This window comes from Papio anubis, chromosome 16, assembly GCF_008728515.1.
Source record: "Papio anubis isolate 15944 chromosome 16, Panubis1.0, whole genome shotgun sequence".
Taxonomy (NCBI): Eukaryota; Metazoa; Chordata; class Mammalia; order Primates; family Cercopithecidae; genus Papio; species Papio anubis.
The window spans coordinates 20,671,031-20,687,391 of record NC_044991.1 but is presented as its reverse complement, the minus strand read 5'-3'; the positions used below and the strand labels follow the sequence as shown (position 1 = coordinate 20,687,391).

Sequence of the window (16,361 nt, the reverse complement as noted above, 5' to 3'; positions counted from 1 at the left end):
CGTCTAGACCCTAAGGCATTTCCCTGCTCACTAATGGGATCAAGAGTATTTTCATTTGTTTATTGGCCATTGTGAATTTTTCTTTCTTTTTTTTTTTTTTTCTCTTCTTACAAACAGAGGTATTATTGCATTTGGTCCACAGTTGTATTTCACATTATCTCATGGAGCAGGGCCCCTGGGTGTTGGTCCTTGTGCAGTACTTGGCGGGGCATGTGGCGGGGGGAGATGCAGCAGTATAGCTGGTCAAGCCAAGAAGCGGGGAAGGAGGGCTGGAGGCTCCTTAAAACCTACTGAGGGGCTGGGTGCAGTGGCTCACACCTATAATCCCAGCACTTGGGGAGGCCGCGGCGGGCAGATCGCCTGAGGCCAGGAGTTCGAGACCAGCCTGGCCAACATGGCGAAACCCTGTCTCTACTAAAAATACAAAATTTAGCCAAGTGTGGTGGAGCACCTGCAGTCCCAGCTACTTGGGAGGCTGAGGCAGGAGAATCCCTTGAGCCCAGGAGGTGGAGGTGCGGTGAGCTGAGATCACGCCACTGCACTCCAGCCTAAGCAACAACAACAAAACCTACTGAGGCCACAGTGTGGGGAGTTAGCATGGACGGGGGGTCAAGCTTAGCCCTCACACCTCAGAATTCCACTTCCTTGTATGGGCCTCACTTTCCCCACCGGGCCCCAGGGCAGGTCTGAGGGTCTGAGATCTGTTGGTCTGAGGTTACTAGGGAAATCCAGCCACTTGGGAGCCTGAGATATTTAGCATTGTGGCCAGGCCCCATTTCCCAAGGGACTCATTTCCCAGCACCCTCTCCACTGTCCCCGCCCCATTCCTAGGGGGAAAAAAAAATGTATGCTTCTTTTGTTGATACGTCCTGAAACTTTAGTGGGTACAGAAACCACAAACTGATCAGCTGACAAAAGGGGGAAAAGGTGAGGCAAGCGGAAAGCTTTGGGGACCAGTTCCCTCCAAGCCCAGGTCTCTTCTCCCCAGCACAGCTCGGCCCACAGCCTGGAGGTGCCAACAAGGACCCTCACCCAACACTTAGTGGGATATGGCCTTGACCCCTTCCCCCACAGCCGGGTGGCTCAGTCCTGCGAAGGACCAAGGCAAGGGAGACAAAAGCCCTGCTGCCTGATCCCATGCCACCACTCACAGACCCTCAGTTGATTGTCAGCACTGAACACGTTAAGAAAAAAAGAGATGAAAACACAGAAAAACCCAAAAACCCAGACGGGGAGATGATGTGGGGAGAGAGCATGCTGCGAGACTCAGTAGCCAGCCTCCTCCTGGTAGTAAGGGGGATATTCAGGGACCTCCCCCGGGCCCAGGCAGTCGCCAGCGCCTGAGGGAGCCCCATCCGCCACTGTGCCTTGTGGGCAGTACTTGGGGTCGTATATCTGCTGGCCCAGGCCAAGACCTGGCCACTCTGGTTGGCGCCCTGTGTGTAACCCTTCTGCAGGGACATGGAGGAGTTCTCACACTTGTCATTTCCCAGCTTGGGGTCATAGATGTGCCGCCGTGTCCCGGGAGCCATCATGCACACCTGGCTGACACACTTGTTTGTACCCATCTGGACACTGATAATCGAGTGGTCCATGGGGGGCAGGATTTAGTTTTTGGGGTCATAGAAATGCCTCCTCGTGCCATATGCAGTCATCCCTGACTGGCTGGCGCATTTGTTGGTGCCCATCTGCAGCCTGAGGATGCACGGGCCAGCCTTCATGGGGGGCTGCTGAAGTTCCGCTCCTGCTTCTCCAGTACTTGATGCCAGTGTCCACCCCACTCTGCAGCTCCTAAGTCTTGGCCTTCCCTGCCAGGGCAAGAACAGACACCTGCAGCTGCAACCTCAAACAGGTCGTTGGCCTCGAACAGGTCCACAGGGTTCATGCCGTAGCTGACCATGGTCTTGATGAAGTTGGAGAGGTTTTCTAGCTGGTGCCAGTTCTGCATGGAGTGGTTGGGCTTGGGGACTGAGCCCAGCTGTAGCTTGTTCATGAGTGTGCATAAGAGCATCCCGTCCGTCCTTCAGGCCCTTCTGGAAGTCGGGGCTGATGGAGAGGCCAGTGAGTCCCTCAACCCAGCTGTGGAGCTCTGCCTCCTTCTGGGGGTCATATTTGGACAGAAGCCAGTTCTTGACCTCAGCCAACAGCCCGTATGAGGAGGTGCCCTTGTTGAACTGCGTGGAGCTCATGACTGGCAGACGCAGCAGTGGGATAGGACTGGACAGGATGGGACAGTACCTGTGAATCTTTTGTTCTTATCTACCCACTTTTACTGGGTTGCTTTTTCTTACTGGTTTATAAAAACCATTATATATTGGAGCTTTGAACTTTTTATTAAATGCAATGTAATCATAGGCTGTCACTTGTTTAAACTGAATTTTTTAGTGGCATCTTTGTCAGTTACTAAGCTACTGTCTCTCGGCTTCCAACCCACCCTTCTATATTCAGCTCTGGGATGCTGGAACTGAAACTGCGAAACTACAGTCCTCTGTAGCCAGCTGGCCTTCTGATAGGTCCCGCCAACAAGGGGAGCTAGAGAGAGACTCGAAGCCAGGAGGAGGGTAGAAGGAGTTGCTCCTTCCTGTTTTGCTTGATGCTCCAGTCAGTGTTGTTCCAGCATTGGCTTCTTACCATGAAGGGAGCACTTGGTTCCAGTTTCCAGCCTCTTGCAGCAGTCCCAGAATGATCCTCATTCCAACCCTTGGTGGTAACAGCTAGGTTATATCTGTGGTAGGCAGAATAATGGCTCTCCAAAGACATCCACATTCTTATTCCTGGAACCTGTTGAATATGTTATCTTAAATTGCAAAAGGGACCTTGCAGATGGGATTAAGATGAGGACTTTGAGACGGGAGATTATCCTAGGTAATCTGGGTAGGACCAATGTAATCACAAGGGTCCTAACAAATGTAAGAGGAGGGCAGAAGGGTCAGTGTCAGAGTGATGTGATGTGTGAAGGATTCAATCAGCCATTAAAGAGGAAAAGAGGAACGATAAGCCAAAGAATGTGGGCAGCCTCTAGAAGCTGGAAAAGGCAAGAAAATGGATTCTCTCCAAGGGCCTCCAGAAAGGAACACAGTCCTGCTGGCACCTTGATTTTGCTCAGTGAGTTCAGCCAAGAATGGCTGTTGAGGTGCTGGGGAGCAGTGACCCCAGGGGCCCTGAGTTCTAGTATGATTCTGCCATTAACTAGCTGGCTTTGGAGATAGCATGGTCCCATCCTGAGCCTCAGTTTCCTTACTCACTGTGTGCTGGGCACCATTATCTCACAAAACAAAGTAGGTGTTGATATTTCTCATCCCCGATGGCTTTAAAGAGGGAAATGAAATAATTAGATTTGTACTTCAGAAACATCACTTGGGCTGCGGTATTAAAAAATAGTTGGCTCTTTCAAGGCTTGGTTCACATTTTCCCTCTTCCACAAGTCCCCTCCCCACCCTGCCTAACCTCTTAGTTGGAGTCATTGTCTACCTGGCGCTCCCCATAAAACAGAGAACTACATATACTGTAAACACCTTGAAATTGGACATCACACGTTTCATCCACATGTGCTCCACCAGGCTAGGTCTATGCCAGGACTGATAAATGTGTGCAGAATTATCCTCTGCACTGAAAAACCATTTTCGTGGGACAGAGGAAGAAATAATTGAGCCACTCAATACTTGTTGGGGACTCAAGCCTTCTTTTGATAAGGGAGTTTATCTGCAAGCCTCAAGGGGTGTACAATTAAGTACTGCAGATGTATTTCCCCTAGCTCTGAAAGGTTCTGATCTGCCTTGAGTACTGATGTTGAAAAGGACTGTCTGGGAAACAGGCCCTGAGGCCAGCTTGGTTTATTGTCACTAGGCTTTAATCATATCCTACAACTTGGAACCTGAGAGGGTTCTTTTCACCTTGCACAATACGATGTGAGCTTTGCCGAGCTGCACTATTGATAAATGGGAAAGAGCAATAGTGACCTGCATTTTCTTTTGAGACTTTTTCCCATTAAATATATTCTTCCTTAGATCCAAGCAATTCAGTATTATGGAAATAAAAAACTTTTGTTGAATACCTGTTCTACAGTTTGAAGAGCAGTTCTCCTGTTTTCATAATTTAGAATAACTTGAAGAAAAAAACCAAAATACCTATTATTATCTATGAAAAGACTGGAAAATTTTTGTGATTTCTATAGAGTCCATAACCAAGAACAGTAGACCTAAGATATCCAGAGATTTCCCAAATAATTTTTTTTTTTTTTTTTGAGACAGGGTCTCACTTTGTCACCTAGGCTTGAGTGCAGTAGCATGAACATGGCTCACCACAGCCTTGACCCCTTGGGCTCAAGTGATCCTCCTGCCTCAGCTTCCCAAGTAGCTGGGACCACAGCTACAGGTGCACACCACCACACCTGGCTAATTAAAAAATTTGTTTTGGTAGAGATGGGGGGTTGCCATGTTGCCCAGGCTGGTCTTGAACTCCTGGGTTCAAGCAGTCCTCCTGCCTTGGCCTCCCAAAGTGCTGGGATTACAGACCTGAGCCACCATGCCTGGTCCCAAATAAATTTAAAAAGAATTTCACTGGGGATTAGTTAAAATATTCTGGGATTATTTTTTACTAATTTATTATTATTATCCTACCACACTGCCTCTGGTGGTGTGGTGGGGACAGAGTTTGATTGAAAAGAAACAGTTGGGTGAGGTGGCTCACGCCTGTAATCCCAGCACTTTGGGAGGCTGAGGCAGGAGGATCACGAGGTCAGGAGATTGAGACCATCCTGGCTAACATGGTAAAACCCCGTCTCTACTAAAAATACAAAAAATTAGCTGGGCATGGTGGTGGGCGCCTGTAGTCCCAGCTACTTAGGAGGCTGAGGCAGGAGAATGGCGTGAACCCAAGAGGCGGAGCTTGCAGCGAGCCAAGATCGCTTCACTGTACTCCAGCCTGGGTGACAGAGCAAGACTCTGTCTCAAAAAAAAAAAAAAAAAAAAAAAGAGAGAGAAAGAGAAAAGAAACATGAGAGAGCTTTCTGTAGTGACAGTCATATTTTATAATTGGATGCAGGGGCTGGGCAGGGTGGCTCACGCCTGTAATCCCAGCACTTTGGGAGGCCAAGGAGGGCGGATCACCTGAGGTCAGGAGTTCAAGACTAGCTTGGCCAATATGGTGAAACCCTGTCTCTACAAAAAATACAAAAATTAGCCAGGCATGGTGGCGCACACCTATAATCCCAGCTACTGGGGAAGCTGAGGCAGGAGAATCGCTTGAACCTGGAAGGCGGAGGTTGCAGTGAGCTGAGATTGCGCCACTGCACTACAGCTTGGGCGACAGAGCAAGACCCTGTCTCAAAAAAAAAAAAAAAAAAAACAAAACTTGGATGCAAGATACATATGTGAATACATTTGTCAAGACAAAGACTAATTCCAGCAGCAAATTATGGTGATATTATATGTAAGCAAGTAGACAGTGATGGAGGTTACCCTGAAATGGAGCTCAGCCCCTGCCATGCTCACGTGTTCTGTAGCTTTCACTACTGGCCTCTTTATGGCCTCCATTGCAGAGGGCCAGGCTGAGAGGAAAAGATGTTCTGCTCTCTGAAGCTGCTGAACCTGGAAGACACAGGGGAGGCAAGGTAGAACTGTGGAAAATGAGAAAGGTACTAGGAAGCATATAAAAAATAGTGGCTAACATAAACCCCATTCTATATGTGGGTATTTTATTTCTTTTCTAGAAAAATGCTAAAAAATTAGCCTGGGGGAGCAGATCAGAGCCGCAGTTCCCAATGTGTGGTGAGGAGGGACCCTACAGGCTCTGAGACTCATTCAGATGGTCATGAGGTCTAAATTATTTTAATAATAATAATAGGCCGGGTGCGGTAGCTCACTATTGTATCCCATCACTTTGGGAGGCCGAGGAAGGAGGATCACTTGAGGTCAGGAGTTCGAGACCAGCCTGGCCAACGTGATGACACCTTGTCTCTACTCAAAATATGAAAATTAGCCAGGCGTGGTGGCGGGTGCCTGTAGTCCCAGCTACTAGGGAGGCTGAGGCAGGAGAACAGCTTGAACCTGGGAGGCAGAGCTTGCAGTGAGCCGAGATGGCACCACTGCACTCCAGCCTGGGTGACAGAGCGAGACTCCATGTCAAAAAAAAAAAAAGGAAAATAATAATAATAATAATAACGGGTTATTTGTCTTTTCACTTATTTTCTCTTTCAAGTATACAGTGGAGTTTCCAAACACTGAGTGACATGTGAGAGCTTAAAAAATTAAATGCAGAAGTTGGTTTAAAAATCCAGCCATCTTCTTTTAGGCCACATATTAAAGAAATTTGCAAAGATATAAAACAATGACACTCTTCTCATTATTTTTTTGTTGTAGACAATATAGTTGTTTTTCATTAAAATGTTATGTTAATGTGTAATGAGTTTATTATTGTTATTTCTAAATGAGTTAAATATTTTAAAGTTTCTCTATTTTGGGCTGGGTGTGGTGGCTCACGCCTGTAATCCCAGCATGTTGGGAGGCCAAGGTGAGTGTATCACTTGAGGTCAGGAGTTCAAGACCAGCCTGGCCAACATGTGAAACCCTGTCTCTACTAAAAATACAAAAATCAGCTAGGTGTGGTGCCACACGCCTGTAATCCCAGCTACTTGGGAGGCTGAGGCAGAAGAATTGCTTGAGCCCAGGAGGTGGAGATTGCAGTGAGCTGAGATCGCACCATTGCACTCCAGCCTGGGTGAAAGAGCAAGACTCTATCTCAAAAAAATAAAAATAAATAAAAATAAAGTTTGTCCATCTCAATTTATAATATGCTAATTTTTATTTTATTTTATTTTATTTTATTTTTTTAAGAAACAGGGTCTTACTCTGTCACTCAGGCTAAAGTGCAGTGGTGTGATCAGAGCTCAGTGCAGTCTCAAACCCCTGGGCTCAAATGATTCTCCTGCCTCAGCCTCCTGACTAGCTTGGGGTATAGGCACACACCATCGTGCCTGGCTAATTTTTACATTTTTTGTAGAGATGGGCTTTCACTATGTTGATAGGCTAGTCTTGAATTCCCGGGCTCAAGTGATCTTCCTGCTTCGGCCTCCCAAAGTACTGGGATTAGAGGTGTGAGCCACTGTGCCTGGCTAATATGATAAAATCTGATAGCTGTTAAATAAACACAGGATCTTTAGGAGTCCATAGTAATTTTTTAAATTAAAAGTGTTTTAAAAGTGAGGTAGAATTTACATACAGTAAAATGCACAAGTCTTTTTTTTTTTGAGACAGAGTCTCACTCTGTCACCAGGCTGGAGTGCAATGGCGCGATCTTGGCTCACTGCAACCTCCGCCTCCCAGTTTCAAACCATTCTCCTGCCTCAGCCTCCCAAGTAGCTGGGACCACAGGCGCCCACCACAACACCCAGCTAATTTTTTGTATTTTTTAGTAGAGATGGCGTTTCACCATGTTAGCCAAGATGGTCTCAATCTCCTGACCTCGTGATTCGCCCGCCTCCGCCTCCCAAAGTGCTGAGATTACAGGTGTGAGCCACCGCACCCAGTCAAATGCACAAGTCTTAAATGTACAATTCAATTAATTTTTACATATGTATACACCATGAAACCTTCACCCACTTCAACAGATAGACCATTTCCTTCACCCTGGAAGGACCCCTGGCACCTTACTGAATCAATACCTAGTCCACCAGAGGTAACCATTATTTTGATTTCTACCACCATAGATAGTTTTGCTTGATTTTGAATGTCATATAAATGGAATCATATACTTCTTACTTCATTTGGCTTTTTTTTTTTTTATCTCAGCATACTGTTTTTGAGATTCATCCATGCTGTTCTGCATATTACTATATTTTTTTACTTTTATTATTGCTGGTGGTATTCCATTGTAAGATTATATCCCAAATTGTTTTATGTTTTTCTTGATGGATATTTGGATTTTGTCAAGTTTTTGGCTATAGAAATTAAGTGGCTATGAACATTCTTGTACAAGACTTTTGGTGGACATATAAACTAATTTTTCTTGAGCATATTCCTGGATGTGGAATTGCTGGGTCCTAGAGTTTGGCTTTGTAAGAAACTGCTGGCCAGACGTGGTGGCTCACGCCTGTAATCCTAGCACTTTGGGAGGCCAAGGCAGGTGGATCACTTGAGCTCAGGAGTTTGAGACCAGCCTGGCAAACATGGTGAAACCCCGTCTCTACTAATAATACAAAAATTAGCTGGGCATGGTGGTACGCTCTTGTAATCTCAGCTACTCGAGAGGCTGAGGCACAAGAATCACTTGAACCCGGGAGGTGGAGGTTGCATTAAGCTGAGATTGCACCACTACACTGCAGCCTGGGTGACAGAGTGAAACCGTGTCTCAAAAAACAAACAAACAAACAAAACAAAACAAAGGCCAGGCGCGGTGGCTCACGCCTGTAATCCCAGCACTTTAGGAGGCTGAGGCGGGCGGATCGCCTGAGGTCAGGAGTTTGAGACCAGCCTGACCAACATGGTGAAACCCCATCTCTACTAACAATGCAAAAATTAGCTGGGTGTGGTAGCACACACCTGTAATCCCAGCTACTCCAGAGGCTGAGGCAGGAGAGTTGCTTAAACCCGGAAGGCAGAGGTTGCAGTGAGCTGAGCTTGCGCCACTGCACTCCAGCCTGGGCAACAGAGTGAGACTCTGTCTTGGAAAAAAAAAGAAAAAGGAAAGATCGATAATACTAAGTGGTGATGAGCATGAGTAACAATTGGAAATCTCATACATTGCTGGTAGAAATACAAAATGGTAAAGCCATTTGGAAAAATAATAGGCAATCTCTTATAAACATACTCATCCATTTGACATAGCAATCCTATTTTTAGGTATTTATCCAAGAGAAATGAAAGCATATCCATACAAACACCCGAATGTGAATGCTCATAGTAGCCTAATTCAAAGTAGCCCCAAACTAGAAACAATCCAAATGTCTACCAACTGGTGCATGGACAAACAAACTATGGCACATCCACATAATGGAAAGCTACCCAGCAATGGAAAGGAACAAACAAGTGATCCATGCAACAACATGGATGAATGTTAAAAGCACTGTGGTCAGTTGAAAAAAAAAAAAAGAAAACACAAAGGAGTACATACCATATGATTCCACTTATATGACATTCTAGAAAAGGCAAAACTATAGGGACAGAAAACAGATCAATGGTTTTCAGGGACTATGGGTGAAGAGAGGAGGCTTGACTATAAAGGAACATGAGGAAACTTTTCAGGGTGACAGAAATGTTCTGTATCTTGACATGGTGGTGATTGTATACACTTGCCAAAACTCACAGAATTATATACTTATAAAGGGTAAATTTTACTATATATAAATTATGCCTCAATAGACCTGACTTTTAAAAACAAACATTTCAAAAACTAAGACAAAACCCCTCCGAAAGTCATTACCTTGCAAACAAAAATAATTCCTTTTAAGCACGGCCTGACACAGAATGATGTGTTCAGTGAGAGAAACTGGAAGCAACAAGAAGAAAGGAATACCTCCTAGGTACATGAAGTCCCACTTATATTTTGAAGGCTGGAGAGACCTATGCCAAGACTATAGCTCTACGCATGAACGTATTTATCTTCGAGTCTTTGTGCTTTCCTAGCACTTAGCAAACGATAAGCATTCATGAAATATTTGTTCGAATGAACTTTTGTTTTGGCTGCTGAGAGTCATGTGGCCTAATTGCTATAGTGGTTATGACAATTTGGCTAGTTCCATGTGAGTGATTTGAACTATGTCAAGAGTCCCCAAGACCACCCTCAGGTTCAGTAATTCACTAGGAGTCACAGGACTCTGTTAAACTTATGGTTATGGTTTATTATAACGAAAGGATACAGATTTGAATTAGCAAAGGGAAAAGGCATGTAAGGCAAAGCCCAGGAGAAACCAGGCATAAACTTTCAGCTGTCCTCTACTAGTCTCACAGACAGTGTTGAATGCTCTGAGTAATGATGTGTGACACGTGCAAATTGCTGCCAACCAAGGAAGCTCACCTGAGTCTCGGTGTTCAGGATTTTAACCGAGGCAGTCATACAGGTATGCAGCCCCTGTGTCAATGACCTTAGCTATCAGTCTCCAGCTGCACAGGTCAAACTGATACTGTGTGGCCCAGGATTTCAGACATACAAAAACAGGCACTCACCATAAATCACATTGTTAGCATAATCTACCTGGACAAACAGATGCAGTGTGGCCCAAGGCCTCAGGCATACAAAGACGCTCTTATCAGGCAGGATATTCCAAGCTTCAGAAGTTATCTCCCAGAAGCTGGTCAAGGGCCAGTCCATTATTTGGAATATGCAGGGCTTGAGTAACCCAAGCCTGCTGATTTAATGCTTTATTGCACAGACTGTATCAAGATTTTTAAACCAGGCTTTGTGAATAGCTATATATTCATGTGCATATGATATATTCCTGTGCATGTGAGGGCATATAATTCTCTCAAAATTCATATCTCATAATTTCTGTTTGTGTATTTTTTCTAGGTAAAAGATGTTTCACAGCTTTTGACAGATTGTCAAATATCCCACAACTCAGAAAGATTAAGAATCTGGAGGGATGTCAGCAAGAGAGTAGAATAGGAAGCTACAGACCTTGGTACCCTAAAGAAACACTGGGCTGGGCATGGCAGTTCACACCTGTAATCCCAGGACTTTGAGAGGCTGACATGGGAGGATTGCTTGAGCCCAGAAGTTCAAGACTGGCCTGGACAACACAGTGAGACTCATCTCTACAAAAAAATTTAAAAATGAAAAATAAACTAGCCAGGCATGGTGGTGAATACCTGTAGTCCTAGCTATTTGTGAGGCTGAGGGAGGAGAATCGCTTGAGCCCAGGAGTTCGAGGATGCAGTGAGCTATGATTGTGCCATTGCACTCCAGCCTGGGTGACAGAGTGAGACCCTGTCACTAAAAAATAGACAATTACTTAACAATAACATGCAGTTTAAAAAGCCTTTATGAGAGCTCCAAAAACCAAGTAAGAAGTCACAGAGGCTGGGCACAGTCGCTCACACCTGTAATCCTAGCACTTCAGGAGGCTGAGGTGGCTGGATCACCTGAGGTCAGGAGTTCAAGACCAGTCTGGCCAACATGGCGAAACCCCATCTCTACTAAAAATACAAAAATTAGCTGGGCGTGGTGGCGCATGCCTGTAATCCCAGCTACTCGGGAAGCTGAGGAAGAAGAATCGCTTGAACCCAGGAGGTGGAGATTGCAGTGAGCCAAGATCGCGCCACTGCACTCCAGCCTATGTGACGGGAGCGAGACTCCATCTCAAAAAAAAAGAAAAAAAAAAAAGTCACAGTACCCCATGCAAGTGCAAAGCCAAAAACAGCTGCATGGAAACAGGTAAGAAGCCATTGCCTTCACTCATGATAGTCCTTTCTTCACAAGCCAGCACAGCTCAGTGTAATCATAAAAAAATGCCCAACTCATGGCTTCTCCCATGGGAGGGAATGAAAAGAATGGAATATATATCTAATGTTCCAGTTTTTTTTGGATACTTCCCAAGGGACTGATTTCTGTTTTGTGTGACTCCGAATGCTGACAGAGAACTAGCATACTTTGGATACATGGGGGCCCTTGAGACAGCTCCGCAGCTTGTTGCAGCACCGGAAAACTTGCAGTACTGCAAACACAATGGAAGCAGCAAGAAATTATGAGCTCCTGATAAAAACCAGCAAACTCTTCTAATTGGGAAATCACATGCACAAGCCCAGAGAGACGCATCCCCAGAGAAGGTCTGAGAGGCCCACAGAATCTCTAGCTGGACTGATTGATGAAGTTCTTCTGCTGTATGAAGTCAGTCTGTAAAGACTGGGAGAAGTTGCTGTTTTTGCAAATGCTCAAATTCCAACAAGAATTAATAAGGCATATGAAGAAACAGGGAAACATGGCCCAATCAAAGGATCAAAGTAAATCACCAGAAACTGATCCTAAAGAAATAGAAGCCAGCTGTGTGTGGTGGCGCACACCTATAGTCCCAGCTACTTGAGAGGCTGAGGTGGGAGGATCCCTTGAGCCTGGGAGGCACAGGTTGCAGTGAGCCAAGATCATGCCACTGCACTCCAGCTTGGGCAACAGAGTGAGACCCTGTCTCAAAAAAAAAAAAGAGATATAATAACTAAAGAAAATAATTCACTAGAAAAGTTCAGCAGCAGACTTGATCAAGCAGAAGCAAGAATCAGCAAAGTTAAACACAGGTCATTTGAAACGATCAAGTGAGAGGAGCAAAAGAGGAAAAGAATAAAGGAAAATGAAGAAAGCCTAAGAAACTTATGGAACACCATCAAGTAGGCCAATATATGCATTATGGAAGTTCCAGAAGGAAAAGGGAGAGAAAAGAGCACAAAGAGCTTATCTGAAGAAATAATGGCCTAAAACTTCCCAAATCTGAGAAAGAAAATGGACATCCAAATTCAAGAAGCTCAGCCAGGTGCAGTGGCTCATACCTGTAATCCCAGCACATTGGGAGGCCAAGGCAGGCAAGCAGACCGCTTGAGCCTAGCAGTTTGAGACCAGCCTGGGCAACCCCATCTCTACAAAAAATACAAAAATTAGCCAAGTGTAGTGGTTCACACCTATAGTCCCAGCTACTTGGGAGGCTGAGGTGGGAGGATCCGTCAAGCCCAGGAGGTTGAGGCTGCAGTGAGCTGTGATCAACATCACTGCACTTCAGCCTGGGCAAGAGAACAAGATCCTGTCCCAAAAAAAAAAAAAAAAAAAAATTGAAGAAGCCCAGAATATTCTAATCAGAATGAACCCAAATGGACCCACAAGAGATGTGTTATAATAAAACTGTCAAAAGTCAAAGACCAAAAGAAAATCTTGAAAGCAGCAAGAGAAAGGCAACTCATCACATACAAGAGAGCTCCCATAATATTATCAGTGGATTTCTTAGCAGAAACCTTACAGACCAGAAGGGAGTGGATGAATTGGATGACACTTTCCAAGTGCTGAAAGAAAAAACCCAAAAGGGTGGGCATGGTGGCTCGTACCTATAATCCAAGCACTTCGGGAGACTGAGGTGAGAGGATCATTTGAACCCAGAAGTTCAGGACTAGCTTGGGCAACATATAGGGAGACCCATCTCTATACATTTTTTTTTTTTAAAATAAAAATCAGCTGGGCATGTTGGCGTGTGCCTGTAGTCCTGATTACTTACGCGACTGAGGCAGGATTGCTTGAGCCTGAGAGGCTGCAGTTGCAATAAGTCATGATTGTGCCACTGCACTCCAATCTGGGTGACAGAGTAAGACCCTGTCTCAAAAAAAGAATAAAAAAGAAAAACTAGTAACCAAGAACACTATATCTAGCAAAACTATTTTTCAAAAATGAAAGGCACTAAAGACCTTCCCAAATAAACAAAAGCTTAGAGAGTACTCACCACTAGACCTGCCTTATAAGAAATGCTAAAGGAATTCCTTCAAGTTGAAACTAAAGGATACTAGATAGCAACACAAAAACATATAAAAATATAAAGCTGTCTAGTAAATATATAGACAAATACAAAATCCTATAATACTGCAATGGTGGCATATAAATAACATTTAATTCTGGTACAGAATTAAAAAGGTAAAATCATAAAATCATAAGAATTAAAAAGGTAAAATCATAAAATCATAAGAATTTAAATCATAACTTTAAAACTATATTAATGATACAAATATAAAAAGATATAATTTATGAAAAAGGGATGTAAATGAGTAGAGTTTCATATGCAATTGAAGTTAAGTTCTTGTCAGTTTAAAATAGATTGTTATAAGATGTCTTATGTAGGCCGGGCGCGGTGGCTCAAGCCTGTAATCCCAGCACTTTGGGAGGCCGAGATGGGCGGATCACGAGGTCAGGAGATCGAGACCATCCTGGCGAACACCGTGAAACCCCATCTCTACTAAAAAATACAAAAAACTAGCCGGGCGAGGTGGCGGGCGCCTGTAGTCCCAGCTACTCGGGAGGCTGAGGCAGGAGAATGGCGTGAACCCGGGAGGCGGAGCTTGCAGTGAGCTGAGATCCGGCCACTGCACTCCAGCCCGGGCGACAGAGCGAGACTCCGTCTCAAAAAAAAAAAAAAAAAAAAAAAAAAAAAAATAAGATGTCTTATGTAAAACCCATGGTAACCACAGAGGAAATACCTATACAAGATTTAAAAAAAAAAAAACACTGGCCGGGTGCGGTGGCTCAAGCCTGTAATTCCAGCACTTTGGGAGGCCGAGACGGGCAGATCACGAGGTCAGGAGATCAAGATCATCCTGGCTAACATGGTGAAACCCCGTCTCTACTAAAAAATACAAAAACCTAGCCGGGCGTGGTGGCAGGCATCTGTAGTCCCGGCTACTTGGGAGGCGGAGGCAGAAGAATGGCGTAAACCTGGAAGGCGGAGCTTGCAGTGAGCTGAGATCTGGCCACTGCACTCCAGCCGGGCCACAGAGTGAGACTCCGTCTCAAAAAAAAAAAAAAAAAAAAAAAAAACTGAGAAAGGAATCTAAGCATGTCACTATAAAAAATTAATGAAACACAAAGGAAGACACCAAGAGAAGAAAAAGGGGACAAATTAACTACAAGACATTAAAAAAGAGAAAGAAATGGCAATAGGCAGTCCTCTATCAGTAACTGCTTTAAATGTATATAGATTAAACTCTCAAATCAACAGACATAGAGTGACTGAATGGATTTTAAAAACAAGATCCAACTATATGCTGTCTACTGGCTCACTTTAGACATAAGGACGCACAAAGGCTGAAAATGAAAGGATGGAAAAATATATTCCATACATATAGTAACCAAAAGAGAGCAAAGGGGCCACACTTATATCAAACAAAATAGACTTTAAGTCAAAAACTGTCACAAGAGACAAAGAAGAACATCATATAATGACAAAGGCATTAATTCACCAAGAAGACGTAACAATTATAAATATATATGTGCCTAACATAAGTGCATCCAAATATAGCAAACATTAACGGAATTGAAGGAGAAATAGTAACACAAAAATAGTAGATTTCAATAACCCATATTCAACAATGGGTAGAACAACCAGACATAAGATCAATAAAGAAATAAAAGATTTGAACAACACTTATACCAATTGGACCTATACAGAACAGTCCACCCAATAACAGTGATAATGGTGAATACCCATTTTTCTCAAGCATACAGGAAACATTCTCCAAGACAGATCACTTACTAAGCCACAAAACAAGCCTTAACAAGTTTCAGAAGACTATAGTCATACCACGTATCTTTTCTGACGACAATGAAATAAAACTAGAAATCAATAGCAAAAGGAAAACTGAAAAATTCCTAAGTATGTGGAAATTAAACAACACATTGGAATAACCAATGGATCAAGGAAGCATTCACCAGGGAAATTAGAAAATACCTTGAGACAAATGAAAATAAAAAAGATCAAGAATCTGGCCAATGATTCCAAGGATGACCAAGTTTAGTGAAAAGAATGAGATTTGTAATAAGTTGACCTGAGTTTGAATCGCCAACTTTACCACTTACCGGTTGTGTGTCCTTAGACAAATATTTCAAGCTCTCAGCAATTGTTTCCTAGCCGGTTTAAAAATGGGCATAATCATAATTTCCTCATAAGATTGCTGTAGGACCAAATGAAATAACACATTAAATGGGACCTTATAAATTGGAAGGCTTGAATTGTCACTATTCTTTGCCCTCTCTGCTGCATTTCAGCTCTTACTTTCACCCTAATTGTGGTTATTGCTCAGGTTCTCTATGTCATATGTTGCAGCTGGAAAATAGAATTTCTTTTTTCTTTTCTTTTTCTTTGAGACAGAGTTTCACTCTTGTTCCCCAGGCTGGAGTGCAATAGCACAATCTCAGCTCACCACAACCTCCCGCCTCCCAGGCTCAAGTGATTCTCCTGCCCCAGCCTCCCAAATAGCTGGGATTACAGGCATGCACCACCATGCCCGGCTAATTTTGTATTTTTAGTGGAGACGGGGTTTCTCCAAGTTGGTCAGGCTAGTCTGGAACTTCTGACCTCAGGTGATCCCCCCGCCTTGGCCTCCCAAAGTGATGGGATTACAGGCCTGAGCCACTGTGCCTGGCCCAGAAAACAGAATTTCTTACCCACAAGGACTGTTCTCTTCTTACAGTTGTTAATGCTCATGTTACAAAGAGCAGAACTTAGAACATTAAACCAAGATTGTAAAACTTGATTGAGTCCTGGATTTGCTATACATAATGTGTAGTCTGCACTGGTCCATAAACTTTTTTTTTTTTTTTTTGAGATGGAGTCTTTCTCTGTTGCCCAGGCTGGAGTGCAATGGTGCCATCTTGGCTCACCACAACCTCCGCCTCCTGGGTTCACATGA

General features: G+C 44.0%; 1 pseudogene; it reads right to left on the bottom strand.

The window, feature by feature from the left end:
- Positions 1-474: 474 nt before the first annotated feature.
- Positions 475-16,361, bottom strand: part of LOC101000992 — a 34,371-nt pseudogene continuing 18,484 nt past the window's right edge.